Consider the following 22,891-nt stretch of genomic DNA (forward strand, 5'->3'; position numbering starts at 1 on the left):
TCTGTCCCGATCAGAAGGCCTCCACCTCCACGCCAACAGGCTTAGCGTCCGCCGACTGCCATCCCTTTCCCCCTGCAACAGGGTACCGGGGACAGTCAGCTTAGCACCACCTATTGGCAACTGATAAGAACAGATACTACACTTGATCTTAGCCAAAAGGCCGAGAAGCCGTTTCACATGGTCGGGATCCACCCAGATGCCTGGACTGGCATCTGGCTCAGCCTCTGAGCGCACCGCATGCGTTGGAGGGGCAGAGCAGAGAGCAGGTTACTGAGAGCCACCAACTGAAGAGCTGATCACATGATATGACCAATAGTACATGTTAAAGCTGAGTTCCTACTAAAAAAAAATATTAAAAGTCAGCAGCTACAAATACTGCAGCTGCTGACTTTTAATAATCGGACACTTAGGCCGCGTACACACGGTCGGTCCAAACCGATGAAAACGGCCTGAAGTTCAGTTTCATCGGTCCAAACTGACCGTGTGTACGGCCCATCGGACAAAAATTAGAGAACTTGCTTTAAAATCGAACTGATGGACGGCTGACCATCGGTCAAAACCGATGGTTAGTACACAAAAGCATCGGTTCAAAACCTGCGCATGCTCAGAATCAAGTCGACGCATGCTTGGAAGCATTGAACTTCAGGTTTTTTTTTCAGCACGTCGTGTGTTTTACGTCACCGCGTTCTGACCTGATCGGTCTGCTTCAGCGGTGAACCGATGAAAACGGTCCGTCGGACCATTCTCATCGGATGGATTCTCACCATTCTCATTCTCATCGGATGGATCGACCGTGTGTACGCAAGCCTTACCTGTCCAGGGTCCAGCGATGCGGGGGAATGAAGCCTCTCCCCCTCCTCTCCGCGGCACCGGCATTGTCACTGTGGGCGCCCAGCTGTGGCTTCACAGCCGGGCACGTACTGCACATGCGCAAGCCGCGCTGCGCACCGTGACTGGCCGAGCAATCATCTGGGACCTGTGACGTGTCCCAGATGATTGCAGAGAGGGAGGGTGAGAGAGGTAAACTTCCTTCCGGTACAGCGGTGCCCCGGGTGGAAGTGGGAGCTTGAACCCTCTAAAAAGAGGGGTTTTGCTCCACCCAAAAAAATTACATGCCAAATGTGGAATGTCAGGGGATCACCTTCCCTTAAAGCAGAAGTTCCATTTTTGGGTGGAACTTCGCTTTAACCAGTTAGCAACCGCCCTATAGACGAAATAAGTCTACAAGGCGGTTGCTTAACTCTGGGAGGGCGTCAATGTACTTCCTCCCAGAATCGCGCTCCCGCGCGCCCTGTGGGGCGCGCACACGGGAGTCTCCGTGACCGCCGGGTCCTCCGGACCCGGCTGATCACGGATCACGGTAAATCGCCGCTGATAGCGGCGATTTACCACGTGATCGCTCCGTCCAATGACGGAGCGACCACTAGTAAACAAACCGGCGTCATGTGATGACGCCGGTTCCTCCCTCTCCTCTCTGTACCGAACGGTACAGTGTGAGAGAGGAGAGGGGAGAGAGCGGAAGCAGCAGCAGCTACTGCTGCTGCTGCGGGCTGGATCTGTGACACATGCAGTCACAGATCCAGCCAGCCATCCATCCCTCCCTGTGCAATACTCTGCAATGCCCCCATACTCTGCAATGCGCCCATACTCTGCAATGCGCCCATACTCTGCAATGCGCCCATACTCTGCAATGCCCCCATACTCTGCAATGCCCCCATACTCTGCAATGCCCCCATACTCTGCAATGCCCCCATACTCTGCAATGCCCCAAAATACTCTGCAATGCCCCAAAATACTCCGCAATGCCCCGCAATACTCCGCAATGCCCCGCAATACTCCGCAATGCCCCGCAATACTCCGCAATACCCCACAATACCCCGCAATACCCCGCAATACTCCGCAATACCCCGCAATACTCCGCAATACCCCGAAATACCCCGCAATACTCCGCAATACCCCACAATACCCCGCAATACTCCGCAATACCCCACAATACCCCGCAATACTCCGCAATACCCCACAATACCCCGCAATACTCCGCAATACCCTGCAATACCACACAATACTCTACAATACCCCACAATACTCTACAATACCCCACAATACTCCGCAATACCCCACAATACTCCACAATACCCTGCAACGTCGTCTATGGGGATTTTTAAGTAGCAAAGTTTGGCGCCATTCCACAAGCGTGTGCAATTTTGAAGGGTGACATGTTGGGTATCTATTTACTCGGCGTAACTTCATCTTTCACATTTAAGCAAAAGAATGAAGAAAAAATACTAAATTTGCCAAATTTTATAACAGAAACAAAGAAAAATTATTATTTTTTACAGAATTTTCAGTCTTTTTTCTCTTATAGCGCAAAAAATAAAAAACCCAACGGTGATTAAATACCACCAAAAGAAAGCTCTATTTGTGTGAAAAAAAGGACGAAAATTTCATTTGGGTACAGTGTTGTATGACTGAGTAATTGTCATTCAAATTGTGAGAGTACCGAAAGCTGAAAATTGGTCTGGTTATTAAGGGGGTTTACGTGCCCAGTGGTCAAGTGGTTAAAGTGGTTGTAAACCCAGTGCAGTGAGTAGGCTCAGGTGATGAGAGAGATGAAAAATAAACTCCTACAAAAGTTTCACCTGTTTATCTGCAGTCCTCTCTTCTCTACCTCAATCAGTTCAAAGTCCAGAGTTTATAAAGTTTTTGTCTGAGCTTTTCACAGTGAGGATAGTTCTGAGAGGGACGGGACATACACCCCTTCACACAGCAAACAGGAACAGAGCTGAGGCCGTCAATCACAGGCTATGTGCTGGAGATACCACCCGTCGCTTTTTTTGTCTTGGTGTTAGAATACTTGTCAGAAGTGACTCATGCTGATAGCAGAGAAAGGAAGCAGCAGACATAAATGACACTTAGTGCTCTCAATTGAGAAAAGTACACATTATAGAGGGCTATGCTTTGTTCATATTTCATGTCTGAGGTTTACAGCCACTAACCACTTTAGCCCCGGGCCTGTTTTTCAGATTCGGTGTTTACGAGACTAAAACATTTTTTTTTGCTAGAAAATTACTTAAAACCCCCAAACATTATATATATTTTTTTCTCACACCCCAGAGAATAAAATGGCAGTCATTGCAATACTTTTTGTCACACCGTATTTGCGCAGCGGTCTTACAAGCGCACTTTTTTTGGAAAAAATTCACTTTTTTTAATTAAAAAATAAGACAACAATAAATTTGGCCCAATTTTTTTATATATTGTGAAAGATAATGTTACGCAGAGTAAAATGATACCCAACATGTCACGCTTTAAAATTGTGCCCGCTCGTGGCATGGCGTCAAACTTTCACCAATAAAAATCTCGATAGGCGACGTTTAAAAAATTCTGCAGGTTGCATTTTTTGAGTTACAGAGTAGGCCTAAGGCTAAAATTATTGCTCTCGCTCTAACGATCGCGGCGATACCTCACTTGTGTGGTTTGAACACCGTTTTCACATGCGGGCGCTACTCGCGTATACATTCGCTTCTACGCGCGAGCTCGTCGGGACGGGGCGCTTTAAAAAAATATTTTTTTGGTTTTCGCATTTATTTTTATTTATTTTACAATTTTTAACACTGAAATAAAAAAAATAAAAAATTTGATCACTTTTTTTCCTATTACAAGGAATGTAAACATCCCTTGTAATAGAAAAAAGCATGACAGGTCCTAAATATGAGATCTGGGGTCAAAAAGACCTCAGATCTCATATTTAGGCTTAAATGCAAAAAAAAAAAAAAAAAAAAATTTGGAAATGTAATTTTTTCAAATGACAAAAAAAAAATGTTGCTTTAAGACGCTGGGCGGGACTGACGTTTTGACGTCACTTCTGCCCAGCAGAGCTATGGGGATGGGTGAAGGAGATTTTTCCTTCAGTCTCGTCCCCAGTCACCAGCCGAACGGTCCCGATCACCTCCGCCGCTACCGACGGCTCCGGTAAGCGGCGAAGGACGCGGGAGAGCCGCGGGAGGGGGGGGGCCCTCTCCCGCCACCGATAACGGCGATCTCGCGGCGAATCCGCCGCGGAGACTGCCGTTATCGTTTACACGGCCGCCCACTGAAGAGATGAATATCTCGATTGTGGCAGCAGCTGCTGCTGTTACCGAGATATTCATCTTTAAAGTGATGACGTATAACGACGGTGGGCGGTCGGTAACTAGTTAAGAAATAGAGACTTGCACTTATTGCAAAGAAAATGTTTCCATAGACTTTTAAATACAATGGAACTTTGTTCCTTTTGAATACACAATCATGTACAAGAAAGATAACCAAAACAAGACCTGCTTGCAACACAGCTTCACATTTTTCTCGAAGATAAGTGAACATTCACTTTTTAAAGTAAACAGTCGCTCTTCATTTAGTAAATCAATCCTAAAGACAACTAAACCCCAATAACATCTATGTGTTTTAGGTGCATTGCATGAATGATGCATTAGAAAATGTCCTGCTGGCTGAGACTTTGTGTTTTTCAGTAAAACACATTACAACTCGAGTTTAATGTTAAAGTGATTGTAAAGTATTGTTTTTTTTTCAATAAAAATAATAAACAAGTTATTCTTACCTTCTCTGAGTAGTGGATTTGCGCAAAGCATCCCAGATCCTCCTCTTCTCTGTCCCTCTTCTGTCCTCCTGGCGAGTGCCCTCACAGCAAGTAGCTTGCTATGGGGGCTCCCAAGCAGAGCCACAGCTCCATTTGTTTATTCAGACACTGAGCTGAGGTCCAGCCCCGCCACTTTCTCTGCTGACTGGCTGACTGAATTTGATTGACAGCAGCGGGAGCCAATAGTGCTGCTGCTGTGTCTCAGACAATCAGGAGGGAGAGGCTTGGACGGCTAAGACACTCGTGGACATTGCAGGACAGAGATGGGGCTCAGGTAAGTATTAGGGGGGCTGCTGCACACAGAAGGCTTTTATCTTAAAGGGGTTGTAAAGGTAAAAAAAACAATTCCCTAAATAGCTTCCTTTACCTTAGTGTAGTCCTCCTTCACTTACCTCATCCTTCCATTTTGCTTTTAAATGTCCTTATTTCTTCTGAGAAATCCTCACTTCCTGTTCTTCTGTCTGTAACTCCACACAGTGATGCAAGGCTTTCTCCCTGGTGTGGAGAAAGCCTCTTGAGGGGGAAGGGGGCGAGCAGGAGAGTCAGGAAACTCTCTACATTGCAGATAGAGAAAGGAGCTGTGTGTTAGTGGGTGTCCTGACTCTCCAGTAGTCCAAGGGAGGGGGCGAGCACAACACTCCACACCAGGGAGAAAACATTGCAATACTGTGTGTAGTTACAGACAGAAGAACAGGAAGTGAGGATTTCTCAGAAGAAATAAGGACATTTAAAAGTAAAATGGAAGGATGAGGTAAGTGAAGGAGGACTGCACTAAGGTAAAGGAAGCTATTTATGGAAATTTTTGTTTACCTTTACAACCCCTTTAATGTATAGAATGCATTAAGATAAAAAAATCTTCTGACTTTACAACTCCTTTTAAATTATTTGTTTTTAAATAACAAACATGTCATACTTACCTCCACCTGCAGTTCGTTTTTCACAGAGTGGCCCAGATCCTCCTCTTCTGGGGTCCCCCGGCGGCAGACGCGCTCCCGATTTCTGTATCTGTGTACATTCACACAGAATGCAGGACTCGGCCCGCCCCCCGGCACCTATTTTATTGGATTTGATTGACAGCATCTGGAGCCAATGACTGCGCTGCTATCAATCTATCCAATCAGGAGCTGGAACCCCCAGGCAGAGAGGAAGAACGCGTCTCCGCCGAGGGAACAAATGGGCTCAGGTGAGTAAAATGGGGGGGGGGGGGGCTAGGGGGCTGGTCAGTGTCAGAATACAAAACACGATTGTTTACAACCCTTTTGAAACATTTAATACACTGTTTAAAGGATTTCTCTATACAGAATGATTATTTACATGTTTTTTTAATACTAACCTTGATCAAAATCTAATGCCGCGTAGTTTTTGTGAAGTAAAAAAACTACGTTTTTGAAACTTCATTTTAAAAAACGACATTGCCTACACACCATCGTTTTTTCAAAATGCTCTAGCAAAGCGCGGTTACGTTCAGCACTCTTTTCCATTGAAGCTCGCTTCATAACTTGCTTCTGAGCATGCGCTGGTTTAAAAACGTTGTTTTAAACGTCGTTTTAGCTACACACGGTGATTTTTTGTGACACAAAAAACAACGTTTTGAAAAACGACACAAAAAATTTAAGCATGCTCGAATTTTTTTTTGTCGTTTTTCAGAAGACATAAAACAACGTTTTCCCCCACACACGGTCATTTAAAATGAAGTTTTTAAAAACTTCGGTTTTTTTTCATCACAAGAAACGACCGTGTGTACGCGGCATTAGTATCTGACATCTGAACGTCCTATTTTGCAAATATAAACCATTCCATTTACCTTTTTGTTTTTCCTGAAGGACAACAGTTCACACCACATGCAGTCCAGTGCGTTTTTTTTTCTGCATCAAAAACGCATACAAATTAGGATATATGGTTTCTAATGGCATAGTTCACACCAGTGCAGTCAGTTCCAGAAAAAAAAATGCTGCATTTTTCTTGCACTAGACTATAATATAACGTGGTAAAACGCATCAAAAACATACCGGAATGCACAGGAATGCATCAAAAACGCAACAAACCCTAGTACAGTGGGGGAAAAAACAGAAAAAAAAAAGCATCTGGAAACGCATCAAAAACGCACCAGAACGCTTTAAAAACTCCTTAAAAACGTACATGCAGAAACACATGCGTGATGGATCTGGAGATTTTTTGCGGTGTGAACCTGCCAATGGACGCTTTCATATATCAAATAGTTTTATCATATTTAAATCCCAACTAGAGTAACAGAACTGTAAATGTTGTATACAAATTACAATTGTTATTATAATAGGTATAATTATGAAAACCATGGACAGTGTGTGCCAGTCTCACATATGTGTTTCTACTGATTTTCTTGGCCTGGTTTCAGGCATCTGAGCTGCTTGAGAACCTAGAGGCTGAACAGAATCCTAATGCAGTGAGAGTGATAATGGCAGGCACGGTCATTGATGAACACAATCCCAGCATTGTGAATGGTCACTGCTGAAATAATCGCTCAAAGCCGACTGTGCAAACATCAGCAGCAACTGAGGAATATAGAGGTGGGACTGTTTAGTATGCATAAAGCATGAGCAGAGATTACATCATTCTTTATAATATGCCAGCAATGAGATAAGGAATGCATGGAAAGGACAACTTTAGAGAAAATCTGATTTCTAGATGGGCACTCCTTCCCCTTTAACTTAGATCTTTTCTTACTTATTCTAGGTGTATACAGACTACTTATGGACTTTGTACTGCAATATACCTTCATACTGTGTAGGTTTTAGTTTTATGAAGTTAGAGCATTGAAAAGAGGAATTTTCTCTTAGGCCCCTTTCACACATGCGGACCGTATGTCCGCTTTTTCATTCATTCGTTTGCAGATGAAAAAGGGACATACATTGGTCCCTATGTGATTGCGGGTGTTAGCGGATGAACATCCGCTGACACCCGATCTCGTCCGCCTCCGCAATGATCCGATTCTGCAGACGGAAGAAAACCCTATTTTTCCTTCCGTCTGCAGATCAGATCGGATGAACATGGACATACGGTCCGTGTTCATCCGATCCCCCCATAGGGGAGAGCGGAGAAAAGACAGGGCGGTCCCTGCACAGTGTGCCCCGGTGCCACAATTGGCACCTTTTGGGGGGACAGGATATCTGTCTTTGACAGTAGGAGAGAGGAGCGGGCCCTGCGCATTAACATTAGGGTTCCTGGTACCCTTTACCCGCAATGGCAGTGGCAGCACCCCGACAGAAGATGGAAACATCAGCTGCGGGTGCCGACATCGCTGGACTCCAGGACAGGTAAGTGTCCATTTATCAAAAGCCAGCAGCTGCAGTATGTGTTTTTAATTATTATTTTTTGGGGCGCAACACCGCTTTAAGCAGCTGTCCTGCCTCATTCTGAACACAGGATGTTGGCTGTTCTGCAAAAACGTCATTCAGAGATGTCATTGCCCCACCTTGTAAAATCAGAGCCTTACATTATGAAGATCTCAACACATTTGAATTCCGTGATACATATTAATTATGCCCTGTGAGTAGGCACTGCTGTGTCACACATTTCACAGAGCCTGCCTCCTGAACTGCAGAGTTGATAAGAGAAAGAGTTTCAGGAGGTGGAGTCAGTACAGGAATCATTGCTTGCAGGCAGCAAGGTACCATCGGATATGTAGTTCTTAGAAACTGAAAGTAAGCAGCAGTGGAGAAACTGTAAAGCATGCAGGAAATCCAGGAAGAGATGAGCAGCAGTACAACAATGCTAAGTCCACCTTTTCAAAATAGAAATAAAATAAAAATGCACCTAAATTAGCATTAACTACTTTAGTACCACTCTATAGCCTACCAGGACCTTGCCTGGTGCTAGATCTGGTGTAACCTGTGGATTGCTTTTATTTGGGCATCTACTCCATCTGGAAATAGTGATATGTTAGTTTTCATCAGTTTGCATTCTTCTTCTCTTCTTCCTGTACATACACATCCTCAGTTTGTACAAGAGATCTGTGAATTTTATGTAACGCCGGGTTACTTCTAAGTACCGGTGCTGACGAAATTTAAGGGGGTGATCAGAGTGTAGGTGACTCTGATTTCAATTTGAATTCAAAAAGGGTCTCTGTTTCGGCTTGGCTCTGCTGTGTGCCCATTCTGTTGTGGCTGGGGTGTAATACCACCCTGGGGCGACAGGTGGCAGCAGTAGAGTCGGGGGTTGGGTGCCGTTAGCCAGCAGCCAATGAGGAGAGAGGTTCTCTCGCGGGGCATGCTGGGAGAGGGTACTTCTGGAACAGACGCCATTGGGGCGGGGGTTCTTTTTCCGGTGTGGCACCCACCTTCGGGGTGACCACACATCACGGCCCCCCCCCGGCGAGATGGCCTACCAGGCAGGGGTGCGTGTGCCACGCGGTGCTCCTGGTTCCTTGACCATGATGGTTCGGAACGTGTAAGCTGTGGCGGGGACCCAGTAATCGACTGGGTCCCCAAATTCTGAGAAGATCCCAAGCGTTGTTCCTCTGAGGGGAAGCTGTTCGGTGGGGAGTCCGCCTGAGAAGAGCCAAGAGAGGCTGGCCTTCCAATAGGGCTTCGACAATCCATCGAGGATCAAGGTATCCGGACACTAAGAGGATGGACGTTAGTCACCTGTCAATCGGTACCTAACTAAAAAAACTACCTGAGGGAGATACAGGCCCAAAGCATACTGAGGAGAATCGTCTCCGTGATCTACATTACAGGGAGGGTCTGTGGCAGAGGCTTTCTTCCCTCAAAGTTCCAAGTGATACTCTGGCTGCCAGGTCGGTGTGAGGAGCCTGTCCAGGTACACTAAACCCACTCTGGCGAGAGTGGCGACGAAGAAACAAAGTGGTTGGAAGCAGGACTGTTTCCATATCGTTATGCCTGAGTCTGCTATTTCTCCTCCTTCTACATCTTTACCCTCCACTGAAAGTTTTATTGTTTTACCTTGTTGGGTAAATAAAAGTGCAAGAGAGAGGGCTTTCATCTGTTCAAAAAAAACAGATGTTCACCGAAGCAGATGAAAACGGATGTAAATGGAAGATCATCCATCTTTCCATAGAGATTCATTGATGTCCATTTTTCATCCATCAACGGATGGATGAAAAACGAACAAAGGGTCCGTATGTGTGGCCATTTACAAACCGATTTTTCCAAGCCTGTAGACTTTACCCTATAATTTAGTCGTTTGTGGGGAACTGTGTCAAACGCTTTTGCAAAATCCAAGCATACTATATCCACAGCCACGCTTTTGTCCAAGATTTTACTTACCTCCTCATAAAAAGAAATCAAATTTGTTTGACAACTTCTGTCTTTCATGAATCCATGCTGTTTGTTGTTTAAAATACCTTTTTCTGGCGGAATTTCAGAGATTTGGCGGTGTCAACAACTTTAACGTAAATTATAACAAGTCAGAACTTTTAAATACTGTATATCCCTCCCGCCAGAGGTCCTAAAACGAATCTCAGCTTCTTTCCTCTTCAAAACTGTGTCTACCGCTATACGCTATTTGGGGATACAGATTCTGACGGAGGCATCCCAACTCTACTCTTTAAATTCTCAGTCTTACATAAAACTAAAGAACTTAGTATATGCTACAAGGTGACTTGGTAGAATTAACACATTGAAAATGGATGCCCTTCCTCACTTTTTGTACCTGTTCCAAATGGTCCCCATCTGCATTCCCGCCTTGTACTTATGGTATTTACATCAGGAGTTTCCTAAGATCATTTGGCATACAAAAAGCCTCTCTTCCAAAACATGAGGGCGAGGCAGGAGTCCTGGACATAGCCCTATATCATAAAGCTGCAGTATTCACATGAATTCTAGATTGGTTCCATCACCATTCCTCAAAAGGTATGGGTCCAGTTAGAGGGCCATATAAACCCTATAGATCTCCGCGCCCTTCCTTGGACCTTACTGACTACTCGTCTTGGGCTCTCAATTCCTTCCGAAGTTACTCGACAGACGATTCATATATGGAATCATACAAACTGCTCTCTAAATATCGCCTTCTGCAGGCCTAATGATTTTGTTTTTTTGGGACCCTGGCTTATTTACTAGCTTTTCACACACGAGGTTTGGGAATTGGAACCAACAAGATCACAGGAGACTTGCTCAGGTCCTTTAGGCAGACCCATCCTTAACAGCAACCCTTGCCTCTGTGCCACTTGCAGGCAATTTACCCCAATAGCTACAGCGATGGCAGGCCTTATCATATATATATATATATATATATATATATATATATATATATATATATAAATTAGGGCTGTTACTGATTAACATTTTCGTGTTCGATTAATCTTTTTTTTTAATCGATTAATTGACTAATTTCGATTAATTAAACATCTCCCCCACTGTAATATCCACAGACATCTCCCCAGTGTTATATCCACAGACATCTCCCCCACTGTAATATCCACAGACATCTCCCCCACTGTAATATCCACAGACATCTCCCCCCCCCACTGTAATATCCACAGACATCTCCCCAACTGTAATATCCACAGACATCTCCCCCCACTGTAATATCCACAGACATCTCCCCCACTGTAATATCCACAGACATATCCCCAACTGTAATATCCACAGACCTCTTGGTCCACCCAGCCGTAGCCAGAGAACACTTAGCCACCAACCCCAAGCAGCCATCCTGGATAAAAATATCAGGACACAACAGGCACTGCCTAAACGGCCAGGAAACCCTCACCGGGCCACTCACAATCAGCAACCTGAAGGGAGTCCAGGGATCCAGCCTGGTAAGTAGTGGCCATCTTGGTACTCCCGAATGGTCTCTTTACCCTTCCCTGCCATCCTTTTTTTCCCCCCCATCTCACCCCCCCCACATCCTTCTCACCTTCAACCGTCTCATCTTAGCTCCAACACCGGCTAGGTAAGTAAACCGGGGGAAACCAATCTTAGACAGTAAGGGCCATATTCTCAGAAGAGTTACGACTGAGCATCTCAGGAAACTCCGTCGTATCTCTCTTTTTTGACCCGCGTATCTATGCGAGTGATTCCTAGAATCATTTTCGCATAGATACGCTGAAGATCCGACATGTGTAAGTCACTTACACTGTCGGATCTTAAATGTAATTCGCCGCCGGCCGCTAGGTGGCGTTTACGTTCAGGTCTCATTTGTTTATGCAAATGAGCCTGATACACCGATTCCCGAACGAAATCCCGTCGCTTACGTCGTTTGCGTAAGCGTAAGGTTACCCCTGCTATATGAGGGGTAACCTTACGCCAGTCCCACGTATGCCATGTTAAGTATGGCGTCGGGTCCACGTCGTCTTTTCCCGTCGGGTACGCCGTTTTCCTAAGTCGTTCTTGAATACAACTTTACGTCAATTACGCACACGTCGGCGTCATTGACGTTTTCCATCGAGAACTGGAGCATGCGCACTGGGCTATTTTAAGCCCGGCGCATGCGCAGTTCGAACGGCACGGGGGCGCGCTTAATTTAAATACAAGCCGCCCCCTTGTGGAATTACGCGGGGATACGCCGGGCCTTTTACACTACGCCGCCGCAAACTACGGAGCAAGTGCTTGAGGAATAGGGCACTTGCTCCAGTAAGTTGCGGCGGCGTAGTGTAATTAGCTTACGCGATGCCGCCGCAGAAAGTACAAGAATATGGCCCTTTGATCCAGGGTTCCCCGATTGCCTCCAGAGGGACAGAGGGATCGGGAAGGATTTTTTTCCCTTGTTGCAGCAAATTGGCCAGGCTCGGCTGGGTTTTTTGCCTTCCTCTGGATCAACTGAGGGGGGGCTGTTTAGATTGGGGTATCATCTTTTCAGCAGCATCATCGCATCATCATCATCATCATCATCATCATCATCATCATCACTATCCAATTATCAACCGCAACTCCAGGACCATCATCACCCTAACATCATCATCATCGTCGCTGCATTGGTAGGATCATCATATCATCACATCACCATCAGCCCTCTCCCATCATTCTCATCATCAAGTACTCAGCTGACACCCTCCGCAGCCTAAGGAATTTTGCCTCAACTCTACTAACCTTCATTTAAAAAACACTACGGAAAGAACAACTACTATTAATCAACTGTCAATCAACCACCAAAAACGGGAAGTCACTGATTTAACTACAACATCTATCATGTGCCCTGATCAACACAAGATCGGCAGTTAATCACAGACAGGAAATCTACGACTTCATCATCCAACTGAAACACAGATTGCCTCTTTATCACAGAAAGTTGGCTAACACCTGACTGTAACTCCATTCTAACAGAATTGGTGCCTGAGAACTATTGCATCCTAACCGAGCATAAAATAGTATAATAGGATATTATAATATAGGACAAAGAGGAGGAGGCCTAGCAGTGGTCTACAAATCCCACCTCTCTCTCATCAAACCAACTCTACAGAACTCTTTGCCTTTTATGGAAACACTCACTCTGCAACTTCAAACTATACTCGAGGAAACCGTGCTACAGACCCCCGGGACCAAAGACGCATCTCCTCACACCTTTCACCGAATTCATCTTGTCATACACCTTGAAAACCAAAAACCTGCTGCTACTCTGGGACTTCAACCTCTAGGCCAACTCAACCCAGGACCCCATCGCCACCGCCTGCATCGACCAACTCGTAGAACTAGGTCTGCAGCAACTGATAAATACTCCCACGCATGTGTCAGGTCACATTCTTGACCTCATCTTCAAACAAAATATGTGTTATTTTCCCGCTGGCAGCTTCTGACCCTCAGCAGGCGCTTTGTCAGCCTGGGAGTGTTTACCCGCAGTACTGGGCGGATGAAAAAAAATAATCGCTTGTGCATAGTGAAAGAGGGGCCTTGCCTACGGTGTGGCTCCTGACTCTTCTTGGATTGCGGGAGCAGCGTGCTCTTGTCCCCGTGGCATCCTTGATAATCTCATCAAGAGAGGCACCAAAAAGTCTGTCGCCCTTAAAAGGCAAATCCATCAGGGCCTTCTTAGAAGATTGGTCCGCCGACCAACACTTAAGCCAGATCAGGCGGCGCAACACCGCACAGACCGAGGCTCTGGACAGCAAAGGAATAGTATCCAGGTCAGACTCGCAAACAAACTTAAGGCCTTGCACTAGCTGGTCGGCCAAAGCCACCTCATCCGCAGGCACCTGACGAGCTTTTAGCCCCTGGACCAGTATCTTTGCCCATTCAGTCAGCGTTTGAGATAATGGAGCCCCAGCCACCGCTGGGCACACCGCCGAGCCCACCACCGTGTATAGATAGCGGGCGTTTGCCTCAGCCTTCCTGTCAGCAGGGTCCTTGAAAGCAGGAGCCCCTTCCATCGGAATCGTGGTCACTTTATTGAGCCTGGACACTACCGGAGGAGAGGTCCATTTCTTTAGGAAACTCTCCTCAAAGGGATACCGTACCGCCAATTTTTTTGGGGCAGAAAAAACCTTCTGTGGTTTTACCCAATCTTTGTACAAAAGCTTATCAAGATAAGCAAGGAAACACTTTTGTAGTGCGGGTCGGCTTACGGAACCCAAAAGGGACCGACGCCTCTGCTGCTTCCGCAGAATCCTCCATCTTTAGTGTGTCTCACACTGCGGTGATAATCTCACTGACCAGAGCCTTTTTGCGTGGTGATCCAGACCTGGAGTCATCCTCACTATCTGAATGGCGCATTAGAATCCTGGCCATGAGCCGCAGCCGGGCCCGACTCAGCATCAGAATTGTCCCCGGAAGATGGCGGGGGCGCTTTTTACCCTCGAGTTCCTACTCGCCACTTCCACCCTGGCAACAAAGGCCTCCAGGACCGCCAACATAGCATCCACTAACACATCAGGTGCAGGGGCACCAGTTGCTAACTCAGGTGTTTCTGGGGCGGAGGCGCCGGCTTCCGACACCATGCTGACCCATGTGTGTGACACAAGGACCAAGGTCCAGCACGCTGAAAACCCTAGCTGCTGCAGAGAACGAGGGACCCCCCCCCGGCACACTGTGAATCAGGCATGGAGCCCGGTCATATGTGTACCCCGAAGCACGTAGTTCAGTGGCCACCCCTGGAACAATGGAGCATGTCGTGGACAACCCAGCGCATAGCTAATGGTTGGCACACGTTCGCTGGCCGAAACTGGGGAGACTCCAAGGATCTGGGATCCAGTCTGTCACCCAGTCGCTAGCAGATCTCAGGAACAAAAGGGAAAAATAAAAAATAAAAATAGAAAAAAACTCCAAGAGCCATGGGCCCGAAGGGAGCCATGTCCTTCCCCTATACTAGGCAGAAAAAAACTGAGCTGCATTGTGCAGGAAGAGGGTTGTAAACATTAACCTGTTTCTGCCTAGTCCTCTCCTAGTTGGAGGCTGAATACCCCACTTTGTCAAGAGAGTGCTGTGTCCGTCTGTCATGGACTCACCTCTCAATCCCGGAATCCTTCCAGAGGGTTAAATCAGCGGCGCGCAATTACACATCATCGTGTGCCTGTGGTGCGCGCGCGCGTGCGTTAACGGCGCGCGCGCGTGCACGGCGGGAGCGCGTGCAGCGGGGCGCGCGCGTGCGCGCAGCGTGGCGCGCGCGTGCGCGCTGACTCCTTGGCGCCAAAACGGCTTTAAATGGACACTGACAGCTCCAGCACATTGCTGTCTGATCTACAGTCTCTGAACGCTGTTACCCTGAAGAAACCTGATTATCTGCTATTACCTATTGACCCGGCTTGTTTGACCTTCCGCACCTCTCGGATCCTGACCTCGGCTGCTATCGACCTACCTCTGATTGATCCACTGTTGCCTGACCTACCTGCCTGTACCACGACTACTCTCCTGCTTACCCCATCTGAATACCTGAACTCTCTAATGTGATCCGGCTTGTTTGACCCTGCTTCCGTCTGCTGTCTATTAACCAGCTTGCCTTCTCAGTTGTTGCTGTGAATCTTCTGTCAGTGTCACGGACCCTACTTCCGGTTTCAGCTCCAGTCTACACTTCCAGCAGTGGTCTGCATCTACTCATCTATCCAGCCAGCCGGCACTCCTACCCCGCCAGGCTTCTGAGTCTGCTGTTCCATATCCAGCAGCTCTCAAGCCGGAGTTGTAAGAGAGGCCTACTCCTACCACCGGGCTCTGGTTACCAGGTACGTGATACATAACAGTATCAGACAGCCATGTCAGAGCCCTCAGGAGTGGCCCCAGCAATGGAGGAGATTTGTAAACACCTTGCATCTCTCACCCAAGCTGTTAAAAATCTACAGGACGGCTACATGCGACTGGAAGGTCAAGTACAGAATCTGTCCGGAGACGCAGCTCCTGAACCTTCCGCCAGATCGTCTTCATCAGCCGCTGCTCCAACTGTAGTGATGCTACCACCCGAACCCAGGGTTCCGATGCCAGAGCGGTTCACCGGGGATCGCTCCAAATTCCAGAATTTCCGCAACACCTGCCAATTATATTTTGCCCTCCAACCTAGGACTTTCTCTTTAGAAGCCACAAAGGTGGGATTTGTGGTGTCGCTTCTTCAAGGAGAGCCTCTAACCTGGGCGCACCGACTATTGGAGGAAAATGGCACCAACACTGAGACTCTACTTGCTTTCTTTCAGGCCATGGCACAACTCTATGACGATCCTCAGCGAACTGCTACTGCTGAGGCCGCCCTGCTTGCGCTTCAACAAGGCCGCCGAGCCGTTGAGGAGTATGTTACGGACTTTCGCCGCTGGAGTGCGGACACCCAGTGGAACAGCGCAGCTCTGCGGCACCAATTCCGTTTGGGACTTTCAGAAAACCTAAAGGATGAGTTGGCCCGTATTGGGGTTCCTGATACCTTGGAGGACTTAATTAATAAATCTATACAGATTGACCGACGCCTACGAGAGCGACGAGCAGAGCGATCTTCTCATCTAAGTCGCCCTGTATGGGTCACTACTAAAGCGCCCCTGCCTGCTTCTCGCTACCAACCACCCGTCCATTCTAGTGCGGCTAGCTCTCTTCCTGACACCTCTGAGCCTATGCAACTTGGGGTCATGCGACCCACCCTGCCTCCAGAAGAACGAACACGTCGTCGGCAGCTAAATTTGTGCCTCTACTGTGGTGAGCCCGGTCATTATGTCGCCAACTGCCCCATCAAGATGCGTAAGTGTCGTTTTTCTGTTCCTGTCAACGTTTCCACTCTCTCAACCAATACAACACACCTTGCTCTTTCTCTGTCTTTACAGCTCCCAGGAAGAACGATTCCGGTCCACGCAATCATTGACTCCGGCGCCTGCAGTTGTTTTATTGATGCCACCTTTGCCAGTCTGCACCACATTCCTCTTCGAAAGAAGGACTTCAGGCTTTCAGTTTTTCTGGCCGACGGATCCCACATTAAATCGGGTCAAGTGACCCAAGAAACCCTTCCTCTACCTGCTTCTACTTCCGCTAATCATAGAGAATTATTAATTCTGGATGTAATCTCTTCACCCTTGTTTCCAGTGATCCTTGGCATCCCCTGGCTCCGGGTCCACAACCCCCAGATTGACTGGGTCTCTGGAACTTTACAATTTCCCTCCCAATACTGCCTGGAACACTGCCTTCCTGGATCTTCCAGTTTCTCTCCAACTCTGTTATGTCTGAACACCGATCCCAGTTTATTTCAGTCTGTTCCGGAGCCCTATCATGAGTTCCTCGATGTGTTCAGTAAAAAGGGGGCCGACTCCCTTCCACCTCATCGCCCCTATGATTGCCCGGTAGAACTACTTCCTGGGGCCGAGATCCCTTTTGGGCGCATCTTCCCCCTATCCGAGAAGGAACAAGATGCTCTAAAAATCTACATCGACGAGAACCTAAATAAGGGGTTCATTCGTCCATCCACCTCACCAGCAGGTGCTGGAATATTTTTTGTCGCTAAAAAGGATCAGACCCTTCGCCCATGCATCGACTATCGAGAGCTCAATAACATCACGGTTAAAAACCGTTATCCATTGCCATTGATACCCGAACTGTTTAAAAAATTAAGGTTCGCTACTATCTTCACTAAGCTGGACCTGAGGGGGGCCTACAACTTAATTCGCATCAGGGACGGTGACGAATGGAAGACTGCTTTCCGTACTCGGTATGGTCACTACGAGTATCTAGTCATGCCATTCGGGTTGTGCAATGCTCCTGCCACCTTTCAGCATTTCGTCAATGACGTGTTCAGAGACTTTTTAGATATTTTTGTCATCGTCTACCTGGATGATATCCTGGTCTTCTCGGGCTCATTAAATCAACATCGAGAGCATGTCCGGAAGGTTTTGAATCGTCTTCGTCTACACGGTCTATATGCGAAAGCAGAAAAATGTGAATTCGAGTTGCATACCATCCAATTTTTGGGCCTAGTGATCTCCCCGACGGGAATTGAGATGGACCCCAAGAAAGTGTCTGCTATTTTGGACTGGCCGGTGCCCCTGGACAAGAAGGGGGTCCAACGTTTTATAGGCTTTGCAAATTTCTATAGACGTTTTATTAAAGGATTTTCTACCATTGTTGCTCCCATTACACAGCTTACAAAACAAAACTTCCGTTTCCGTTGGAATCCTGAGGCGCAAAAAGCCTTCGACACGCTAAAGAAATTCTTCACGACTGCCCCAATTCTCAGCCACCCAAACCCGGCTCTACCTTTCCTCCTTGAGGTAGACGCCTCCGAAGTCGCAGTGGGGGCCGTTCTCTCCCAACGCATGGGAGACAAAGACCTAATACATCCCGTAGGTTTCTTCTCCCGAAAACTCTCCCCCGCGGAGAAAAACTATGACGTAGGTGATCGTGAGTTATTGGCCATAAAGGCCGCTTTGGAAGAGTGGAGATATTTATTGGAAGGTGCTGCACACCCCGTGCTAATTTATACGGACCATAAAAACTTGGAATATTTAAGATCAGCCAAGCGATTGAAGCCCCGACAGGCTCGGTGGGCACTCTTCTTCTCCTGTTTCGGCTTCCACATCACTTATCGCCAGGGCTCTAAGAATATCAAGCCGGATGCTCTGTCCAGAATGCATGACAACCCAAAAGATACCTCCACTCCTGACACCATTCTACCAGAGAACAGTTTCTTGCTACTGCACACTGACCTACTTTCCCTGCTCCGGGGAGCATCTTCAGACTCTTCCAAACCTCCCAACATTTCTTTAGAATCCCGAGATGGACTGTTCTGGAGAGGAAGCCAGATTTTTGTCCCTGAAGACATCCGAGTAGAGGTTCTGAAACACCTCCACGACCATCCAATGGCAGGACATTTTGGGGTTCGTAAGACACTAGAGCTGGTGCGTCGCACCTTTTGGTGGCCTGGATTAGAGAATTTCTGCAAGTCTTACATCAGCACATGCCCTATTTGTAATCGGAACAAGACACCTCGAAACCAAGCCTGGGGTTTACTGAAACCCTTACTCGTACCCGACAGACCATGGAAAATGGTGGCCATGGATTTCATCGTAGAGCTTCCTTGCTCTGAAGACTGTACTGCAATTTTCGTGATCGTGGACCGTTTGACCAAAATGGCCCATTTTCTCCCTCTAAAGAACACACCTTCTGCCGTTGAGACTGCTCGTGTCTTTATTAAAGAAGTCGTTAGGTTGCATGGGGTACCCTCCAACATAGTATCAGACAGGGGAGTTCAATTTACCTCTCGGTTCTGGAAGGCCCTCTGTGAAATATTACAAATTGAACTCGCTCTTTCTTCAGCATATCACCCCCAGACCAATGGGCAAACTGAACGAACCAATCAGACTCTGGAACAATACATCAGGTGCTTCACTACGTTTTCTCAGAATGATTGGGTCTCTCTGCTACCCCTAACGGAATTTGCCTACAACAACGCCAGTCATTCTGCCACGGGGCAATCTCCCTTTTTTGCCAATTATGGTTTCAACCTAACTTTTCTACCAGATTTTCTTTCAGAATCTTCAGTACCGGCAGTACAGAATACAGTGGAATTCCTCAAACAAAACACCAAATTACTACAGGAAGCTATAACCAAGGCCCAGGCTGACAGCAAGAGGTTCTTCGACAGGAAAAGGAAAGGAGAGCTGGATCTGAAAACAGGGGACCAGGTATGGCTTTCTACCAGTAACCTCAGGTTAGCTTGTCCTTCTAAAAAATTGGGACCCAAATTTATGGGACCCTTTCCGGTCAAAAGGAGAATCAATACGGTTTCATATGAACTTTCTTTACCTGATTCTCTTAAAGTGCACCCTGTATTCCATGTCTCTTTATTGAAACCTGCAGCTCCTGATCCCTTCCCTAATAGGGGTACAAGGCCTCCTGAACCAGTTCATGTTGACGGATGCGAGGAATTTGTGGTAGAAGCCATCCTGGATTGTAGAAGGCGACAAGGACAGAACCAATTTTTGATTAAATGGAAAGGCTACGGACCAGAAGAAAACTCCTGGGAACCTGAAGACAACATCCATGCCAGAAGATTGGTACGTTCATTTTTTCTTGATCATCCTGACAAGATGGCCCGACTAGGCATCCGGAGGCTGCCCCTTGGGGGGGGGCAATGTCAGGGACTCACCTCTCAATCCCGGAATCCTTCCAGAGGGTTAAATCAGCGGCGCGCAATTACACATCATCGTGTGCCTGTGGTGCGCGCGCGTGCGTTAACGGCGCGCGTGCACGGCGGGAGCGCGTGCAGCGGGGCGCGCGCGTGCGCGCTGACTCCTTGGCGCCAAAACGGCTTTAAATGGACACTGACAGCTCCAGCACATTGCTGTCTGATCTACAGTCTCTGAACGCTGTTACCCTGAAGAAACCTGATTATCTGCTATTACCTATTGACCCGGCTTGTTTGACCTTCCGCACCTCTCCGATCCTGACCTCGGCTGCTATCGACCTACCTCTGATTGATCCACTGTTGCCTGACCTACCTGCCTGTACCACGACTACTCTCCTGCTTACCCCATCTGAATACCTGAACTCTCTAATGTGATCCGGCTTGTTTGACCCTGCTTCCGTCTGCTGTCTATTAACCAGCTTGCCTTCTCAGTTGTTGCTGTGAATCTTCTGTCAGTGTCACGGACCCTACTTCCGGTTTCAGCTCCAGTCTACACTTCCAGCAGTGGTCTGCATCTACTCATCTATCCAGCCAGCCGGCACTCCTACCCCGCCAGGCTTCTGAGTCTGCTGTTCCATATCCAGCAGCTCTCAAGCCGGAGTTGTAAGAGAGGCCTACTCCTACCACCGGGCTCTGGTTACCAGGTACGTGATACATAACACCGTCCATGAACAAAAGAGAAAACACGCCGTCACGATCCGATGGGAGATGTCCACCGAATGACGCGAGACAGCTCTTAAATAGCTGAGGGCGGGGCCACCCGTGATGTGCACGGGTGACCCCGTCCCCGCTGACGCAACGGGGAAATGCCGCGGGGTTACCCAGTGACATGTACGGGTGACCCCGCCCCCATCTGACGTAACGGGGAACCCCCCAGACTAAGTTGCTGCAGGCTAAAGATTTGGTTGTGCTGGCTGGTAGGATACAACTGAATAAATTATGAATGATAGTTGAAGTGTTATTAAAGGCTTGTCTTTTTCTTTTTTTTTTATTTAATAACAAACATGTTATTTATGTTCAATACTAAATAATAGTTCATAAAATCAAAAATATCCATTAAAATCCATTGATTGAAGAATCGCCGATGGTGGTTGTTTGGACTTTTATTGGAAAATGTATATTCAAATTTTAACATTATTTGAATACACCATTCATATATTTATTTGTATTTTCATATTTTTAATAGTATTTATATCTTTGACCGCGGTATGAAATACATTTTTAATTTTCTTTTCACATGTTATTTATGTTACCTGCTTTGTGCAGTGGTTTTACACAGAGCAGTCCCAATCCTCTGCTTCTCAGGTCCACTGCTGGCGCTCCTGGCCCCTCCCTTCTGCCGAGTGTCCCCAGAGCACTCTCTATCTCATTGGCTCACTGGCTGTGATTATAATAATAATAATACATTTTATTTATAGGCGCCTTTCAAAACACCCAAGGTCACCTTATAAAGATAAAGTAATTGCTGATTGACAGCAACAAGAGCCAATGGCGCTTGTTGCTGCCACAGCCAATGCGGAGGGAGAGTCCTTAGGAGGGGCCGAGGCTCTCGTGCACATTGCTGGATCAGGAAGGTTTTTTTATCTTATGCATAGAATGCATTCAAGTAAAAAACCTTCTGCCTTTAGAACCACTTTAACCACTAGCTGACGGCCGTACGACTTTGTACGGCTGCAGCGCGGCTCCCAATCTCTAACAGGCCGTCTTTTTACGGCCGCCCCTTTGCACGTTCCCCGCGCGACTGCTGTGCTGGCCGTGTCCCTTGGACACAGCCAGTCACAGATCGCCGTGAACGGCCAATCGGAGCGGCCGTTTCCTAGTCGATCTGTGCGGCCAATGAGAGATGATCTCATATGTTTACATATGAGATCATCTCTCATTCCCGGCTCTCGCAGACAGCGGTGCTGTCAGGGGAGAGAGGAGACGGATCTGTGTCTCTTGTACATAGAGACACAGATCGGTCACCCCCCCAGTCACCCCCCTTCCCCCACAGTTAGAACACTAATATTAGGGTACACATTTAACCCCTTCCTCACCCCCTAGTGTTAACCCCTTCCCTGCCAGTCACATTTATACAGTAATTAGTGCATATTTATAGCACTGATTGCAGTATAAATGTGAATGGCGCCAAAAATGTGTCAAAAGTGTCCGATGTGTCCGCCATAACGTCGCAATCCCAATAAAAATCGCAGATCGCCGCCATTTCTAGTAAAAAAAAAAATAATAATTCTGTCCCTTATTTTGTAGGCGCTATAACTTTTGCGCAAACCAGTCGCTTAATGCGATTTTTTTTTTTTTTTTTACTAAAAATATGTAGAATACGTATCGGCCTAGACTGAGGATAAAAAAAAAACGTAAAAAAAAAATTGAGCTATTTATTATAGCAACAAGTAAAAAAATTTTTTTTTTTCAAAATTGTCGCTCTATTTTTGTTTATAGCTCAAAAAATAAAAACCGCAGGGGGAAAAAGGACGTTAATTTTGTTTGGGAGCCACGTCGCACGACCGCGCAATTGTCAGTTAAAGCGACGCAGTGCCGAATCGCAAAAAGTCCTCTGGTCAGGAAGGGGTTTAAGTGCCCAGTAAGGAAGTGGTTAAGTTGGGCTGAAGAGCTATATTTAATGTGCACCTGACTTCCAAAATACTTTGCACCATGACTTACCTTGGAACCTCAGTGATGTGTTTTTTGTAAATCAGGGTGACTAAAATAGGTGGGAGGAAATGAAAAGTAAAGAGCTGCATCTAGCAA

At 47.0% G+C, this 22,891-nt stretch overlaps 1 pseudogene; it reads right to left on the reverse strand.

The window, feature by feature from the left end:
• Positions 1 to 41: 41 nt before the first annotated feature.
• On the reverse strand, positions 42 to 172 carry LOC120925176 (annotated as a pseudogene).
• Between the last annotated feature and the right edge of the window lie 22,719 nt (positions 173 to 22,891).

Source organism: Rana temporaria, chromosome 1, assembly GCF_905171775.1.
Source record: "Rana temporaria chromosome 1, aRanTem1.1, whole genome shotgun sequence".
Classification (NCBI taxonomy): domain Eukaryota; kingdom Metazoa; phylum Chordata; class Amphibia; order Anura; family Ranidae; genus Rana; species Rana temporaria.